Source organism: Mus musculus, chromosome 5 (genome assembly GCF_000001635.26).
Source record: "Mus musculus strain C57BL/6J chromosome 5, GRCm38.p6 C57BL/6J".
Taxonomy (NCBI): domain Eukaryota; kingdom Metazoa; phylum Chordata; class Mammalia; order Rodentia; family Muridae; genus Mus; species Mus musculus.
The window spans coordinates 112,103,342-112,121,764 of record NC_000071.6 but is presented as its reverse complement, the minus strand read 5'-3'; the positions used below and the strand labels follow the sequence as shown (position 1 = coordinate 112,121,764).

General features: G+C 49.2%; 1 long non-coding RNA gene across 2 annotated transcripts; it reads left to right on the top strand.

Annotated features, from left to right (window-relative positions):
- The first annotated feature begins 851 nt into the window (after positions 1-851).
- On the top strand, positions 852-16,920 carry Gm30032. Of its 2 annotated transcripts, none has more exons than XR_880589.2 (4): positions 852-915; positions 1,397-1,435; positions 10,129-10,222; positions 16,573-16,920. It is a non-coding gene; the product is annotated as a predicted gene, 30032 (long non-coding RNA). The 2 variants fall into 2 exon arrangements; XR_389546.2 differs by lacking the exon at positions 16,573-16,920 and adding an exon at positions 11,256-11,343.
- The last annotated feature ends 1,503 nt before the right edge of the window (positions 16,921-18,423 follow it).

The following is an 18,423-nucleotide window of genomic DNA, read 5'->3' as shown; positions in this document are numbered from 1 at the left end:
GGCTAGTTTAATATTTATAGGGTTGGTGCCAGAGGGCTTCCAGCCCCGCAGCTAATGTCGGGTGGCCCAGGTGGGGGCACCTAGGAGAGGAGAGCCGGCTTGCATCCATCCAGAGTCCTGGTTGGCCAGACCCACGTGGGCCGATGCTGCCACTCTCAGGAGCTTGGGAAGGAAGGTTGCTCTCTTACGACACCAAGCACCGGGCACCGGGGGCAAAGCCTGGCATCTGCACTGGGAAGGTGGAGCAAAACCAGTCTGATTGTGTCACTCAAACTTTGGCTTATCCCTTGCTGTGTGACCCTGGGCAAGTGACTATATCTCTCTTAGCCTTAATTGCCAGTGTCTGTAAAACTGTAAAGATGATGTGTGTCGCTCACGGGACTGATTGACTCTGAAGCTCCCTCGGGCTTATGCTTTGAGGCTTGGTTTCCAGCTGGTGGCGCTGGCTTCAGAGGCTGAGGGGCCTGTGCAAGGGCAGCTTACGGGAAGTAGGTTATTGGTTTGGAGATTCTACTTGGGTCAGACTCACGCTATGCTTCTTGGTCCCCTGGCTGTGAAGTATATGTGTCACAGCCTCCTGTCACCATGAGCTCTACACCTCCCCTGCCGGTCATGGAATGGACTGTCTGGAATCACAAGCCCCAGCAAGACGCCCACCTTTCCTTCAATAGTTTCTGTCAGGCATTTAATCTCAGAGACGCTCAGCCCAGAGTGCAGTGTTGAGCTCTGCAGACTGTGAGTTCAGTTTTGAGAAGCTGGGCTTCTTGAGGGAGGTGGGGCTTCACAATGGAGGCGGGGCTTCACTCAGGAGGTGGGGCTTTGTGATAGGGGTGGAGCTTCTCAAGGGAGGTGGGGCTTTGGGGTTTCTCCTAGGTTGATGCTGCCAACAAGGGACCATGTTGTTATCGCAGAACTGTAAGTTCTGTCCCCTCTTGCCCTCCCTCTTACTCTCATCTGTCACAGGGTGAGGGCTCTCACCCAACACCAGCGCTTCCATCTTGGCTTTTTCGGCTTCTAGAACTGTGAGAAATATTTTTTCTTTATATTCAGTCTGTAGCATTCTGCTATAGCAATAAAAATGGACAAAGATGCCATACCTACGAATGGGAGGATGTATACTTAGTGAGCTTGGACTGGGATCAGTTAGCTACCCTTAGCTGTGTAACAAATGAGCTCCTAAGTTGGTTGTTTAAATGAGGCTGTATTGGTTCTCACAGGATCCCATGAGGCTGGTTTGTGTAGGTTGGCCCATCTGGGTGTCTCTGTCCATCTTGGGGGCTCTCCTCCTGGGACCAGCACTTGTTTGGGATGTTCTTGGTTGGTCCAGATAATGACTGGGCTGTGAGAGGAAACTGGACAGTTATGGAATTCACGCTTCCTTTTAATTTTCCTATAGGAGATGGCACAGGGTTCATGTTGCTGAGGAGGACCAGAGGTAGGAAGTGTTCTTTCCTGTCAACACGTATGCATCCTTGTGTCCCCAGTGATGACAGGAGAGCCATTTTATCACACGCTCACTGTACCCCAAGGGCATTGTGCAGACTATCTCTAATTTAAAAGTGACTATTGGATGTGGACACTGTGCTCCTTGGGTGGAGAAACCAAGGCAGAGGGTAAGTAAGGAGCTTGGCTGAGAATCCACAGGACTGCAGATGCCATGGGCTCTCCAAGTCTGTGCCGTGCAGTCTCTTTCTTTGATTTTAGCATTTGTGTCTGTGTGTTTCTGTCTGTGTGTGAGTGTATGAGTGTGTTAGTGTGTGTGAGTTGTGTGTGTTTCTGTGTATGCGTGTGAGTGTGAGTGTGTGAATGTGTATGTGAATGCCTGTGAGTGTGTTTCTGTCTGTGTGTGAGTATGTGTGAGTGTGTGAGAGTGTGTTTCTGTCTGTGAGTATATTAGTGTGTGTGTTTCTGTGTATGTGTGTGAGTGAGTGTGAGTGTGTGAATGTGTATGTGAATGTGTGTGAGTGCATGTGAGTGTGTTTCTGTCTGTGAGTGTATGTGAGTGTATTAGTGTGAGTGTGTGTATGAGCGTGCCAGTGTATATTTCTGTCTCTGTGTGAGTGTGAAGGTATATGTGTGTGAGAAAGTGTGTGTGTGTGTATGTATGTATGTATGTGTGTGTTTGTGTGCATGTGTGAGATTATGGAACCAAAGTAGACACTTAGGAAAGTTGTAGGTGCCCAGTTATAGCAGTTGGCAGTCATTGTGAAACAGAGGGGCTCTGTGCCCATTTTAAGGATGAGGAAATAGCTCTAGAGCAACCAGCTCCCCAGCTAGGTTAGAGCCAGATTCCGATGTGGACCCAGTCCTCACGCTGGGGGCTGGTTGCTATGGTGACCAGTGTTTTTACCTTTACTGGATGCAGCTGCTATAGGCTTGGGGAGAACATGGCCACTCCTCCTCTATACCTAACCTGGCTATCTGCCCACTTTGGGGCGCTGGCTATCGGAACTGCCCTGTCCCACATTTTCCACTTCTGCCACAAGAGCTTGTGTAGTTCCGTTGTCAGGGTGAGGTGACAGGATGAAGTCCTTTGTGAATGTGTATTATTGACGTGAGCCATGCCCATGGGAAGGACCCTGGTGCCTCAAACCCATGGGGTCGGCAAGGTTTTCCCCAGACCAGGAGTAGATGAACTGCAAGGCCTTCCCCATCTGAGTAGGAACACAGAGTTTCTCTCTGCAGCCAGCCCCTTTCTGTCAGAGCGCAGGCCCACCAGCCCCAGCTGTTCTGTATGTCTGCCATCCATCTCATTTCTTGTTACTCCAAACAGGTCACTCCCTAAATGTCCAGGTTGTGGCAATAGGACCACCTCACAGGCACTCATGGGGCACCTTGGGGATACAGGACCCAGAATATCATCCCTGATGCAATTGCCGACCCCCACGGTTTCCTGGGACTCAGTTTTCTCTCATGCAGAATGGCGGCAGGGGTTGGATATACTTGGGAGGACCTCAATCATGCTGTGTCTTTACTTAGTGTGTTCGGCGGCTGCGCCAGGCACATGTAAGCTATTGCTGCAGTCAATGAGCCCTGCAATATTTTCTTTTCACTCAGAGGGGGACAAAAGCTAAAAATGATAAACACCAATGGCTTCATCATTCCACAGCCTGGGAAATTATCTAAATTCCATTCTGGGCTCGGGTGTGCAGACAGGCAGGAGGGACTCTTGTGGGGGTGGCAATGATATTCTACCTAAGATAGTCCCCTTCTTCCCCACTGTGCTTGTTTTTTGGTTTTTAGACTGAGAATCAGGGTGGCCCTGGGTGCCTCTAAGGTCATCAAGCCAGCTGCTGGTGGGGACTGTAACACCCTCAGACTGGGTGGTGTCAGCCCTCCTCAGTCCCCTCTGGCTTGTATGGGAAGCTGTGGGGTGTTCCAGGGAAGGGCCTCTCTCCCCATGAGAGCCGGCTGCCAGTTATCAGCAACATCCCTAGGGGTTTGTGTCAAGGACAAAATAGTGTGTCCCATGGGCGGATACAGCCAACACAGCTCCAAACAAAATTTATTTCTTGTTAGAGATACCATTTTTAAAGGATGACATAGGGAAGCTTTAAAAATGAAATTATAGCTGGTAATATAAACCTCATAGGCACTGTATTCAAATTACGCTACAGTAATATGCCAAGTTCATAAATAAACATTGCCCATTAACCCTTTACTGTGCCCCATGGGCGAGTGGCTGGGGCGCAGCTGCAACGGGGCAGGAATCTCCTTCCAGGTGTCCCTCGGGCTGTTCCCAACCTTTCTGCTCAGGTGTCAATAATGAGAATATTCTCTGCTAGAATGAGGGGTATGATTATCTGTGGAGTTAGCAGAAATTGGGGTGCCTGCCTCTGGCGGGGGAGTGTGGTGGGGGGAGGAGGATGTACCAGGTCTCTTGCTCCAGGCATGTCCCACCTCCTGTTACTATGGCATTACACATGAATATTCCCCAACTCCAGTGCACAGTCTAGGCTCTATACGATGGTACACAAAGTACCACTCCTCCTTGTGTGTCTCCAGTGGGGCAATTTTGTCTCCTCTGAGATTTTCTTGGCAGGAGGTCATTCTACTAGGTAGAGGTCAGGACTCTGCCCTGCATCCTGCAATTCACAGGGCAATCGCCTCCACTGAGTCTGAGGTGGCTTCAGATGCCCACAGTGACTGACCCTACACCCTCTATCCTGCATGGTGCCTGCCACGGCTTAGACTCTCTGTGTCTTCAGCGTGGTCGTTGGGGCACAGAGGTCTTCAATAGACACTCTTGTGAGTCTTGATGAAGTTGGGGCCTTTCCTTGTTCCTGTGTCCCCTGCTACTGCTTCCTCTCTCTTTGTTTGATGCTGGCTTTCTCCAGCAGTCTGCCTGTGCCCTGGCTTCAGTCATAACTTGATCCCTGGGTGGACATTCCCAGAATCCTCCTTGTTCCTTATCCTGGGACCAAGGAAACTTCACTGCTCATGTGCTGGGTCAAAAGTGGCTGTGCTGCTTCAGTTACATCTCCCTGGTCTGCTTTCCCATCCCCCTGTCCACCTCTTATATGTGTCCATCCCTCTAATGGGCTGGAACTCCATCATCGTGGGGTCCTGCAGAGCACAGGAGAGCGTCAGGGTCCAGGGCACACACATAGTGTCTTTGCTTAGTATGCCTTGCTCTATGCCTGGGATTCAGGAGTCCCCTTGCTTGGAGCACAAGAGATGATGACTCCTCCCATGGGACACTGGCAGCCTTGTAGAGTCAAGGGTAGAAGGAAGCTGCTCACAGCATCTGCCGCAGTTACATTTGGGGGCTTCGGTGAGACAGGATCCTCCAGTGTCCACCTGCAGAGTGGAGCCATCAGCGCTCTGTTCCCCAGCCTGTGCTGTGGAGTTACACGGTCACAGGAGCCCCCTGGATGCAAGGTTCACAGCGAGGCTAGGCACTCAGCCACACAGCGTTGGCATCTGAGTTTTGCTGTAGTTTTAGGAGATCTAGCTTAGGCAATTTGTCGGAGTGGCTCTATTCCTCGGTTCCCCTGGCATATGGCTAATTTAATAGCATTTAATTTAGTTTTAAAATGATTTTTTTTTTATTCAGAAGGGCCTGTGGCCACAGAGGTCCTGGGTGTTCCCATCTTCCTGCTCTCTGTGGCTGGAGATCTCTTTCATGGCTCAAACCTGGCTCCTGGCGACACAGGCCCCTTGTAGGCCCCTTGGCCTTTCATGAAAATGTTGAGTTTGCTGTCTGCCCACTGGGCATAATTACCCTTCTCTTTTCCAGAGCCCCCCTTGGCCCAGCCCAGCAATGGAAGTGCAGAGCAGGCTAGACACTGAGCTGTAGCTGAGCTGGAGACAAAGACTGCAGAAGCCAGCACAGGTGTGCAGACACTCATGGACAAACAGAGCATGCACAGAAGTGCTCGAGCAAGCATGGCATGCACATGCAACTCACTAGTTCACACCAGCACAAATGTGTGTGTGTGCACACAGCACACACATGTGCACAGGCCTGCATGCATGACACAACTTAAAAATGTACACACACATGTGTGAGTGTGCATAATCTGTATCCACACAATGAAAAGTTCACACACACAACACATACATGTGTACACATATGTGCAATGTATGACTGAAAACACACACACACACACACACACACACACACACACACACACACACACCTTCTTTCTCACTCTTTCTAGTCATGTGGTATATCCAGGAGCTCACTTTGTCTGGATGATGGAACCAGAGCCTTGCTACATCAATTTGTCTCTCTCTCTCCTTTTTTCCTGTGTTGCCGATTTAAGCTCCAGTTCACAAGTCTTTGTTGCTATTCATGTTTCAATCAATTAATTAATTGCACTTTTCCCCGTATTTAATACATGGCCCCCATGAGGACAGACACATGGTAGTGAGTCACACATACCTGACTGTCTTTAGGAAGCAGAGATGCTACCAGGAGGAGAGACAGTCAGGAGGGGAGACTTTAGTAGGATAGAGAATGTCAGTAGGGGTGCCAGGCACACCCAGGAGCAAATGTGAGGTTGCTGACATTAAGCCTAAAGTCAGAATGGATTCTCAGAGGCAGCTCAGCCCTGCAGACCTGCCTGTGTTCCTGTGGCACAGCCTCACAGCAACTCTGAAAACCTAATGGTTCTTCTCCAGACTACACAGAGAAGATCCCTGTCCTAGAACTCCTGTGCGCAGGTGTGAACAAGTTCTAGTTGGTGATGGATGTTTGCTCTGTTCCATCTGCCTCCCAAGTGTGAGTCTCCCCACCCTTTGCCTTCTTCCACAGATTTAGTTCAGACTAGCCCTGTGGATTCCATGTAGAGAATGGAAGAGCCACAATATGGAGGGGCACCGAGTCCCTGGTAGCTCTTGCAGGAAAGCTGCCCTAGAGACTTGTCTGACCAAGAAGGTCTGTACTGCCCCGGAATAGTGACGATTCATCCCCAGGAGGTACTGTATGCCTCTCTGGGGCCTGGTGTGATGTGCCAGCTGATGTCATCTTCCTGGGTCAGGGTACCCAGTGGCTACTTTCATGTAGCAAATACAGTAGTTGTGATGGACACACTCTGACTTAGGGGCTTGAAATGTTTATTATTTCCTTCTTTCCATGTCCACCCTCACCAGAAGCAACCGACAATGCTGGGAGAGCTGTCTCCTTATGCCCACACTGGTCTCCATGGGCCAGTCAGCCTCTGATCTTGGGACAGGCAGAGCATTTGTGAATAGACACCTAGACTCACCCATGGGTGTTGAGCTCTGTGCGGTGGTGATGACCTGGGTCAGACACCAGTCATGACACCAGAAACAGGAGCAGGGCATCCCACAACTTCCCACTCAGGAAGTGGCTGTGGACAAAGGAAGGTGGACAAACCAACCTGCTAATGTTGAGTGCCGTTCACAGAGCAGCTGCCCTTTGTATCTTCGGAGGACCCTCTGTGGGGTGCCATCAGCAACCCCATTCCATGTCTGGTCCTGACTCATAGAGGCAGTCATCTTGCCTGCCTTGTTCTATTAAGTGAGAGCTGAGCTTACTTATTAACTGAAAACATCAATCAATACTATTTAAATTTTTTTAGTTAGTATAGAAAAATTTCCCTTACCCTTTGGTCCTGAGTCCTCCACACTGTCCTCTGGGTCTGACTTAGTTTGCTTAACATTATAAACCCTCCCCAACACCCCTCCCTCCTCCTACCTATCTTCCTGCAAATGGTGTGACTTCATTCTTTCTCGTGGCTGTGTGACTCCCATCTGCACACACTGTGTTTCACATGTGTCGCTGCCTGTTGGTTTCCCCGGGTGGACATTGTGTGTGTCCTTTCACCTGTGACACCAGGTCTGGTTTAGCATCCTCCCTCTGAGCCTTGCGTGCCTCTGTCAGCTCTGATGAACGGAGCTGGTATCTGGGTGCTCTTTGCTTTGTCCTATCTCTTCTCTTCCATTTACCCCTGATCTCAAAGTGTAGAACTATCCTCCGGGATGTTACTTATGTACCTTGTGTGCCTTCTCTTCGTTAACTCGAGGAGAGCTCTTCGCACGGGCTGAGGTTCAATAATTCTCTTTAAAGTTACCGGAGAAATGTATGCTTAATTATATTTGCATATGAAAAATAGGCTCTAATTAGTTTGATTGATTACTATTTTAACCCTAATGGCATTTTGAGTATCTGTCCCAACTAATAGCGACTGTATCGGCCATAAATCATTGGCTTTTTATGGCATGGTCTATTGAGCTGGCTTATGAAATACATTTTATTAATATCCTGCAATGTATTGAAACTGATACAAGTCAAACAACTGCTCATTTATTAAGCTGTTTAAATGTCAGTCTCACACAAGAGTAATAACATGGGAAACATGGACCTAAGAATCCTTCGGCAGACCACGGACTCTCAAATATTAGTTCTCCTGGAAAATATATTCTGGAGATAAAAGTCCAATTATGTCATTTATTGCATTAAATAAATCTATATTGACTAACATAAATGTTAGGTTAGCGGACGTGCTTTCTTGAGACCTTTTAATTCTCTGGGATTGATTTCTGGGGTGCAGTAGGGAAGGGGAGCTTGGGTTACTCATGTGACCTTCAGGGTGAGAACCACCAGGAAGCCGGGGCTCGATTCCCTTACAACAGGGCCAGGGCCATCTGTGTACTCAAGGTCTCCAAGCTATGGCTTCCCTCTGAGGTACTGCCGAGGCTGGAATTCCAGTCAGGGCTCTTCCGGGGCCACTTCCTAGTCTCTCACAAGCACCAGTGATGCATGCTGGGAATGCTGTGGTGATGAGGCACGTGAGGCTGCGGTACAGCTGACATCCTAGTAGATGATAATGGACCAAAGATCTCAGAGTGGGCCAACTGTGAGGTACTGGGTGGGCAGGGAGGGGAAAGTTAGATTGAGAGCAGGCTGCTGTGGAGAGAGGCATGGGCAGGGAGAAGGTTAGACCGAGAGTGGGCTGCTGTGGGGGGGATGCGTGGGCAGAGAAGAGGTTAGACTGAGAGTGGGCTGCTGTGGGGGTACTGCGTGGGTAGGGAGGAGGAGGTTAGATTGAGAGTGGGCTGCTTGTTGGGGGGGATGCATGGGCAGGGAGGAGAAGGTTAGACTGAGAGTGGGCAGGGAGGAGGAGGTTAGAAGGGGAACGGATCGCTGTTGAGGATGGAGGGGCAGGGAGGAAGTTCGAAGACCCGAGCTAGAGAATGGGCCTGGGCATCACTTCCGAGGGAGAGGCAGTGGCCACCAGGCTTCAGTCAGGGTATTCTTGCTTACTCTGTAGGCTTGACCTAAGGAGCGGCCACTAGGTCCGTTCCCCCACTTACAAGTGCAATATGGTGCTCGCCTGAGTCTGGATTTTAGACCTGGCTATTGCTGGGAATCAGGAAGAACACAGCTGTTGTCATTAAGGGTGTGAGAGCAAGGAGTAGAATTGGGTATGCTCAGGACTTCATGGAGGTCAAGTTGACTGGTGGAGTGGATGCTGAGAGACAGGAGATAGGAGCCAAGGACAGTGGTGAATGTTCATGTTGCTGTGTGACCTTAGGCAGCTTGTACAACCTCTGATCCTCCGCTTCTTCATCTTCTGGTGGATGGAATAGCGTTAGACGTGTTTGGACAATAAAATCAAGAATTTAATTATTTAGTTATCTTTAACTCTTGGCCATGCCAATGGGCAGCCGAGTTAGGCCTCTTTTCCAGTCTCTATGCTTTGTAGCTGGGTAAACTGAGGCCCAGGGAAGAGATGAGACTTGCAGATGGACGTGCGACCAATTGATGGGAAACTGGAACCCTGGATTCTAGCTGGTTATCACAGGTTGCCTGCAGTGAGATTCTTGGTTTCTTAACGAACACAGAAATGTTATGGGAATGTGTTTTTGTTATAATCCCAGGTGTAGGACATGGGGTGGCTTTGGGCTGTCTGCAGCAGCTGACTGTGATTTGCCTCGTGCTCTGGCAGCGGCATGATTTTGCTAGCTACAGATTCTTTTGCAAATGTATGACATTTGGAATTCTGGGGACTCTTGAGTGGGTGCAAAAATGCTAGAGCCCTGAGAGGGGCTGTGATGGGGGATGTTGCTGCCACTCCTCCTCTTCCTCCTCCTTCTGCTCCTCCCCCATTCTTGCTCCTTCCGCTCCCCTTGCTCCTTCTGCTCCTCCTCCTGCTTCTCCTCTTGCTCTCCCTGCTCCCCCTCTTGCTCCTTCTGCTCCTCCTGCTCCTCTTCTTGCTGCTCCCCCTGCTCCTTCTCCTCCTGCTGGTTGCTGGTATCCTGAAGATGAAGATCAAACTTGCCCCAAGGATGCCCCTAATCAGCAGGAAGCAGCTTAACTTGATATGGACACCTCCTTTCTCCTCCAACCTTCTTCCTCTCTTACCTAGTGTTGGGGGATTGGAAGGGATAAGGGTGGAGCAAGGCGTTAGAAAAAGGAAACGCATAAAGGGAACCCTTGGCCATCAGTGGAGCCCACAGGTGAGTTCTAGGAACTAGAATGGGGTGGGTGTGGGGTGGGTGGGAAGGTGGGTAGACACTGCAGCATGCAGGAATGGTGGGGTGGGGGAGGGGCAGAGTCAGAAAGTGGAAGTCAGGGAAGGCCCCAAGCTTGGCCACTGGTATCCTGCTGTGCAATTTTGGGCACATCACATGATTTCTCTGATCCTTGCCTTCCAGGGCTGGGACTGGGAGCCTTCAGCACAGGATGGGATGGAAGTGTGGTTATCAGGTGAGGTACCTCACTGAGTCTGGTACCCACTGGCCATAGCAGGTATGTCAACGCTGCCGACATGCAGTGGTGACCCGTGAGGGTGGGCTCTGGAGTCATGTGGACTGGGTTCAAACTTCGCTTCTTGGCTGTGAGAATTTAGGCAGCCTTCTGCTGCTGGAGCCCATGTCCCTGACTGGCAGGGTGGGGTCTGGTCCTTCACTGCCCTGTGTGGATGGTTTATGGATATGAGAAAGCCCCATGCATCAGGTGTACACTCAGACCATGGACTGCTTAGAATTCACAGGGAGTTGAAAGTCAGTACCAGGCAGGCCATAGGCTCTTAGCAGCTGTCAGGTATGTGTGTGTGTGTGTGTGTGTGTGTGTGTGTGTGTGTGTGTGTTTGTTGGGTGGGCATCAGGCTGTGTCTGCCAAGTGGGTGGTCATGGGGTTTGGAGGGTGATGTGAGAGTGTTTCTAAAACGATCTCCTCCCAAGCTTGCTAACTTACTGTGTGACCTTGGGCCAGCCCCTCAACCTCTCTGGACCCTGCTCCCTTGTGTGTAAATCCTGGAAAGGTTTACTTAAGTGCTAAGGTTTTGTTTGTTTGTTTGTTTGTTTGTTTTCTTCTTCAGAGCCTTAAAAAAAAATCGATGGTTATAAAGGTTTGTGGTTAGCGAGAACCATCTGCCCCAGGCAAAGACCAGACCCTCCCCAACCTTTCAGGCAGAAATAAAACAACAAGCAGCCGGTTTTGCAAATTGCCATCTCGGAGGTCGTAAGCACTGGTATCTGCTTTTGTGCGCGACTTGATTGAAATTCTTCTGCGATGGCGGGTGTCCCCACCATCAGTGCCTTAATTAGAAATGAGGACAGTCACATCGGCATAAATTAAATCAGACTAAAGATGATTAACAAAGTAAATGCAAGGAATCATTAAATTAAACCATTGTGCCAGGTCCTCTGCCTATCTATCACAAATTTGGGCTGCTAATGAGGGTCTTAATTAGTAAGTTAGGTCGAAATAATTCATGCCAGTCACTCAGAGGCAGACCCCCTTTCCTCCTCTGCATCTTACCCGGTCTTTCTGCTTCCAGCTCCGAATGCAAATGCATCGGGCCGTGGACCACGGACGGACATCGCTGACAAATGACATCATTCTCCCATGATCAAACCCTCCTGGCACTGGATGTGTTTGCTGTGATGCCTGGGGCGAGGCCCCGTTCGCCACAAGGGGCGAGATTAGTCCTAACACAACTGGACTGCAGATAGATGAGACCTGGTTCTGGATTCATCAGCTGGGAGGCAGAAGAGTGAGGGCTGCAGACAGGAGACTTGAGGGGTCATAGAGTGGCCCAGGGTAGACCTGGGGACTCTGGTGTTGGGTTTTATAAAAAAGAAAGGCAACCCAGGGATACGTTTGGTAGAGGCATGGTATGGTGCAGGGGAAGTGGGTGCCTCTGTGGGTGTGCACCTCTCCCCTGAGGTACCATAGTATAGAATTAGAGTTTAGGGCACAGAGAGGGAAGTTGAGGGGGTAGTAGAGACAGAGAAAGGTAGAGAGAAAGGGTCAGGGAAGGGGGAGAGGGAGAGTAGTAGAGGCTGGCCGTGAACATGGAGAGAGAAGGGAGGGGAGGGGAATGGGAGTAAGGGAGTAAGAGGCTGAGGAGGGGGCAGGCAGCCCCTTTTATACTGAGGCCAGCACACCTGGCTGTTGCCAGGTAACTGTGGGGTGGAGCCTAGAAGAAATGCTAACATCTGGTATCCCAGGATTCCCTGCTCTTCCCAGCTGTGTTCAGCAGATCTGCTCACACTCCCTATCTACTGAGGAAGAATCAGAGAGGTGAATGGACTTGCCTAAGGTCACACACAGAGGCAGAGCCTGACTCAGCAGCCCATCCTGGCTCTACCAGTGATGGCCAGGTGGCTGGGTGGCAGGTGGGCGTGGATGTGTGGTAGGAACTCAGAAGGGAAAGCAGAGTAGACCAATTGAGGATGGGCTGGGGAGATGGAGAGCCTTTGGTGTCAGAGACTTGGCGTGGATATCAGAATCTGCCAGTGATGTCTACTCACCGAGTCTCGGTTTCCTCATCTGTAGTTTGGGTGCAATGAATATCGACTGGTGTGAGCTTTTTGAGGTTTCAGTGATGTCTTGTGAGATGTGTGTAGTGAACGATTCTTCTGTCACCATCCTGGTGGTTGTCTGGGGACTCAGTTAAGCTTTTGGATTGCTATGAACCCTATGAACCCCAATGACTCCTTCATCAAGACGCAGATGGGTTGGGTTCTCCTGCCCTCAGGAACGGGCAATCGGGAAGGCTTGATATTTGAGGTCATCAGACTGTTGGCTGGGACACAGGAGTGATGACGTCCCTGTCACATGGCAGGCTGGCTAGCATCGGTATTATTGGCCATGGAAGCCATCCAGTCAGGGGTGGGTTCCAGGGCACAGTGTGGCTCCAGCTGCTGTTCCTGCCTCAGCTGCTCAAGTCTGAGTGGGTGCTGTGGCCTAGATAATGTCACCTCCACCTTCCCCAGAGGTGACCATGCCTCATACCTGAGTACTTTGTGCACACGTTCCTTTCTATAGCAAAAGGAATTTTTGTGTGTCTGTGAGTTGATAACCGGTCTTAGGCTAGGAGCCGATCCTAGATAGAGAGTCATAGTGCAGTGACAGGTGTCTCCCTAAGCACACACCTGGGGTGGGAGGGGCCTGGTCCGTGGGAGGGGCCTGGGTTCATGGGAGGGGCCTGGGTCCTAGTTGTCAGTCAGAACACCTGTGACTGCTTCTCCCAGATGATTTGGAAAGAGACTTCATTGAGAAAGATGATTTTAGTGGCAGAGGTAGTGTAGACAACAGAATACCAGGTAACTCATATCTATCTATCTATCTATCTATCTATCTATCTATCTATCTATCTTTCATTCATTCATTCATTCATTCATTATTTATTTATTTGGTCAAGGGTGAGTGACAGAAAACATTTCACTCACTTTTGGATGCTCACAGCCAAGGTCATGAAAATTGTTACCTATTTCCAGAGCCTTCCATTGCCCTGAGTAGAAAGTCTTACCCTCTGCTAGAGTGTGTGTGGCTTCTGGTGTCTTCTTTGCTGTGCGGCGTTGACTCTGGAGTCTGTGTACTCCGGGTAGGCAGAGACGCTGAATATTTGTGCTTTTACATCTGGTTTATTTCCCTCTATACCAAGTCCTCAAGGGCCACTGGGGGCCAGTGTGAGAGCTTAACCCTTACAGCCAACACTGGGGTTGGTTTGTGGGGGCACAGTGGACGAGCGGAGGCCCCAAAGTCTGAACTCAGACAGATCTGCTGGTGTCAGAGTGGGGAATGTGGTCACCTTGCTCACATCCTCCATCCCCCACCCCTTCCAGTGACAGTTACTGGCCTCCAGGTACCCACAGCCCAGCCGCAGCTCAATGCGGCCGCCCCTCCCCCACAGGACATCCATTAATTTCCTTCTGCCTGCCTGGCCCAGAACAATCACTTTTTCATTGATTTTGCTTCAATTAATTAAAAAATCCATCCGACCACTCCACAGCGTGATGGACTTTGAGGAGTCAGAAGAAAATAAATAAATTAGTCTTGGAACAATGGGGTGGGCTTGAGGAGGAGGAGGAGGAGGTGTGGGGAAGTCATGGGGAGACTCCCAGCCAGGACCAGTTCAGTGGTGCAACATGCACAGTTGTCCCATAGGCCTGGGTCTGGGGGTTGTGTGGCTGAGATTGCCCTGCACATAACTGCTGTTCCGTGAGCATTTGTGGGTGGTTGGGGTTTTGTATGCATTTTCCCATTGGCCTTGATCAGAGACCTGAGAGATGGAAGATGAAATCAGTGCTCAGAGAGGTTGATGTCTTGTCTGAGGCCACACAGCAAGGACCTGCAGGGGAGAGGCATCACCCCTTTCTTTTGTCCACTTACCTACATACATTGCTTAGTTGCTCAGCCCAGGGCCACTTAGAAAAATGGCAAGCTTAGTGCTTTGTAAGAGTCTGCAGGATGTTCTCTGAGAGGGAATCCTTGAGAACAGGACTTCCAGATGCTGCTGAGGGTTGGAGGGTACTTTTCCTGGTCACGTGTGTATGTATGTGTACATGTATGTAAATGCTTGTATGAGCCCATGTATGTGCACATGTGTGTGCATACACATGCATGTGTGTATTTGTTATTTCTTTTCCAAGTGTGTACATGTACATGCACATGTATGTATATGCTTATATGAGTACATGCATATACAAATGTGTGTATACATGTATGTGTATTGTTATTTCTTTTCCAAGTGTGTACATGTACATGCACATGTATGTATATGCTTATATGAGTACATGCATATACAAATGTGTGTATACATGTATGTGTATTGTTATTTCTTTTCCAAGTGTGTACATGTACATGTACATGTATGTATATGCTTATATGAGTACATGTATACATACATGTATGTGTATATTTGTTATTTCTTTTCCAAGCGTGTACATGTGTGTACATACATGTATGTACATATTTGTTATGTCTTTTCCAAACATGTACATATATGTATATGCTTATATGACTACACATATATACACGCGTGTATATATGTATGTGCATATTATTTCTTTTCCAAGCACTGGAAAGAAAATAAGCTAAGATAGGAACTGCGGTCTGATGTGGACTTGTTCTAGGAAAGACATTGGCAACAACAACAACAAGAACACATGCATACATACCACACATATAAATATGTGTGTACACACACACATGCAGACAATACACAGATGCTTGGTTGGATAGCAAAATGAATGCACAGAACAGTAGTTGGCCCTCAGAGGTGGGCTCACTAGCTGTGCACAGGGATGTTTGATAAACTAGTTAAACCCTGACATGAAACCATGTCTTGTCTGAGAGACTGGCATGTAGTATGAGCCTACATGGGCTGGTCCTGCTGCTGGGTGGAGACCATCATTAGAATGTCAAAGTTCATTATAAACATGCCATTGAAGTTTAAACTCTGGTGTACACAAGATGTGACTACTGCCCTGGTCTTAGATGGGGACACTGGAGCCTGCAGAGCTATGACAGGCATCTTTGTAGAGCTTCCCTCAGTAGTTCTCAACCTTCCTAACACTGTGACCCTTTAATACAGTTCCTCATATTGTGGTGACCCCCAACCATAAAAAACTTCATAAATGTAATTGTGCTAACATTATGAATGGCACATATCCGATATGGAGGATATCTGATAAGTGACCCCTTTGAAAAGGTCCTTCGATCTCCAGAGGGATCATGAACCACGGGTTGAGAACCTCGTCTCTAGCTCATGTGGATGCTCGCCTTGCCCTGGGATGTACTGAAAAGACAGGGAATCTGAGAAGGGGAAAGTTGTTCTCAGGATCACATAGTGAACAACACAGTGGTGGGAAAGGGCTAGGCCGCGGTGTGCTCTCCCTTCTGCAGTGTGGTGGGTTTTGGTCACAGCAGGTGGGAAATCTTGGCTCAGAGCCATTGGGCTCTTCTGTAAGTTCTCTACTCTCTGGAAGGCCTGACCTTGGGATGTCACCACTCCTGGGTGCAGGAACATCAGTAGACCTTACCTCCCCTGGGAATGTCCAGTGGTCTTGCCTCTGTATCAGGATGTGGGGGGGCAGGTATCTTCAGCTCTCAGGAAAGCATGATGAAGGCCATTAGATTTGCAGCTTGCTGTCCTGATGGCTGCAGAGGCCATCTGCAGCTCCCGGAGTCAGGCCAGCCAGGTGAGGCCCCATCAGGATGTGCCTGTGCAGTTCTGCAAGATGAAGAAAAGCATGAAGAGGAATGGGGTGGGTTGGGGATATTGGTTGAACCTTGTGGTCCATCCCTCTCCCCCGTTCTGGCTTGTCCCATGACCCAGTGAGCAGGGTGGTTGGGTGAGTGACCTAGGATAGTTGAGAATGGCCCTCATAGGCATATCTATTTGAACATGTGGTCACCAGTTGGAAATGTGGGTCCTTACTGGAGGAGGTGTGTCACCTGGGGTGGCCTTCGAGGTTTCAAAAGCCAACTTCAGGGATGCTAGAGAGATGGGTCAGCAGTTGATTGCTCTTTCAGAGGACTTGGGTTTGATTCCTGTCACCCACTTAAAACCATCTATGGTGCCAGTTCCAGGGGATTTCAACAGGCACGCACATGATGGTGCACATACATGCATAGAGGCAAAACATTCCAACGCATAAAGTAAAGCAAATCCGTACCAAAAACATTTCCACGTGAGGTCAGTTTGCGGCCTTTCTGCCTCCAACTTGCAGTCCAGGATGTGAGATCTCCACCACCATGCCTGCCTGCTGCCTGTCATGATGGCCATGGACTCTCCTGTCTACAACTGTGAGGCCCCACAAATGTTTGCTTCTATCTAATGTGTTGCTCTTGGCGTCTCTTTATAGCAATCAAAAAGTGACGAAGACAGAAGAAGCTGGCATACAGGTCTCAAGGGTCCAAGTCAGAGCTGCACAGGGGAAGAGAAAGGAGTTTGCCCCACTATTTACAACAGGCCCCATCTGGGGCCCTGAGCCAGCCTGGCTTGTGGAGTCCATGGTTGTGGAGACAGACTCCAGGAAGGCCCTCAACCTCCTGCCAGTGTGAATGTAGTCCAGCTTGCAAGAGAGAAGGAGCTCCTGTAATGTCACAGGTCACTCAACATTGGGGTTGTGACCTTAGACCTGTGCAGGGAGGAGACATCCTATAAAGCCTGTCTGTGAACCCAGAGAGTAAAGACTCTCCTCTCAGCCGCCTATGAAATCAAGAGATTCAGTTAATAGGACATGTAGGAAACTGCTGTTTGCCCAAAATTTTGCCTTTTACTGTAAACTTTTTTTAAAAATATATAAGTATGAAGAGTACACTTCAAAGTAAAAAAGTGACTCCACACTTATGCCAGGGACATCCATGTCTGGCGCTCTGTGTGTCATGTGACCTTTCCATGCATGTCACGTGATCTTGCCATGTGTGTATCACATGACCTTGCCATGCTGGTTCATGTTCTCACACAGCACCCTGACACACAGACAAAGAACTTGTTGCATTGGGATGCTGTAGGGGAGGTGCTGATACTAAGGTCTTGTTGCCCAGTTGGCTCTTGATCTGTCAGTAAAGAAGCCATTGGCCAATTGCTGGGCAGGAGGAATAGGAGGGACTTCCTGGTCCCTGGAGAAAAAGAGACAGACACAAGGGAGGAGAGTTTGCCATGCTTTGGAGAGAGAAAAGCCAAGCAGCCACGTGAGGTCTCAGGAGGAGTGGTGGCCTGTGGCAGCTCCTATAGGTGGGTGGTCAGGGGTGCTTAGCAAGGACTAGATGTATATGAGCCACTAAAGTTTAGGGCAAGTGGAAAGGTGCAGAGATAAAATATTGATAAGGGCATGCTTTTCCAGGAGGGAGATAGTAGCACCCAGTAATTGTGTCCAAAGGCAAGTTCAAATTGAACAACTATATGTGTATGAGTCTTTTATCCATGAATTCAAGGGAAACTGGGTGGGAGCTGGTAGCATGGCCCATTCCTGGAGCATAGGCAGGGTAGCAAAAGCTAAATGAAATAAGATGCCACCACATCATTGGCCAACAGGATGCTTTCATCTTTAATCCTACCAGACTAGATTGAAGTTGTGCCTACCTGAGGATGTGTTCTTGGCTAAGCGTTCAATGGAAGTAAGACACTGAAAATATATAGCCATGCTCAGGGAAGGATCCCCATTGCACAGATAGAGAAACTGAGGCTAAAAGAAGGCCTCCTGCTGGCCCAGGTCCATGCTTGGGGGTGGGGTGGAGTGAGGATGGAGCTCAGAACCATGCCCCAGGTTGTGAGGTGTTTCTCTTTCTCTGTTTTGTTCAGTTTAGCAAATCAGTGTCAGCCACATATGAACCACGTGCAAGTCACACATGATGCAGACTTCCTAGGGAAGAAACAGAGGAAGCTAATTTAATATATTTTTAGTTCGATCAGCACATAGATTGTTTAGTTTAATAGGGACCCACCATGACAAATGACCACCAGGCTTTTAGCCTTGAGCAGTTTATTCTTTCCTGCCCCACATGGTCCCTAGGCCAGTCTCTCCTGCCCCATCTGGTCCCTAGACCAGTGCTTCCTGCATCACAAGGTCCCTAACCCTGTTCTCTTCTTGCTCCACATGGTCCCTAAGCATTGAACTCCCACCACTCAGGCTCTGCTGCCTTTACTGCTGAGCCATGTCACAGCTTGGCCTTTGAACTTTGTTCCCATTCCGAGTTGATTTCACACACTT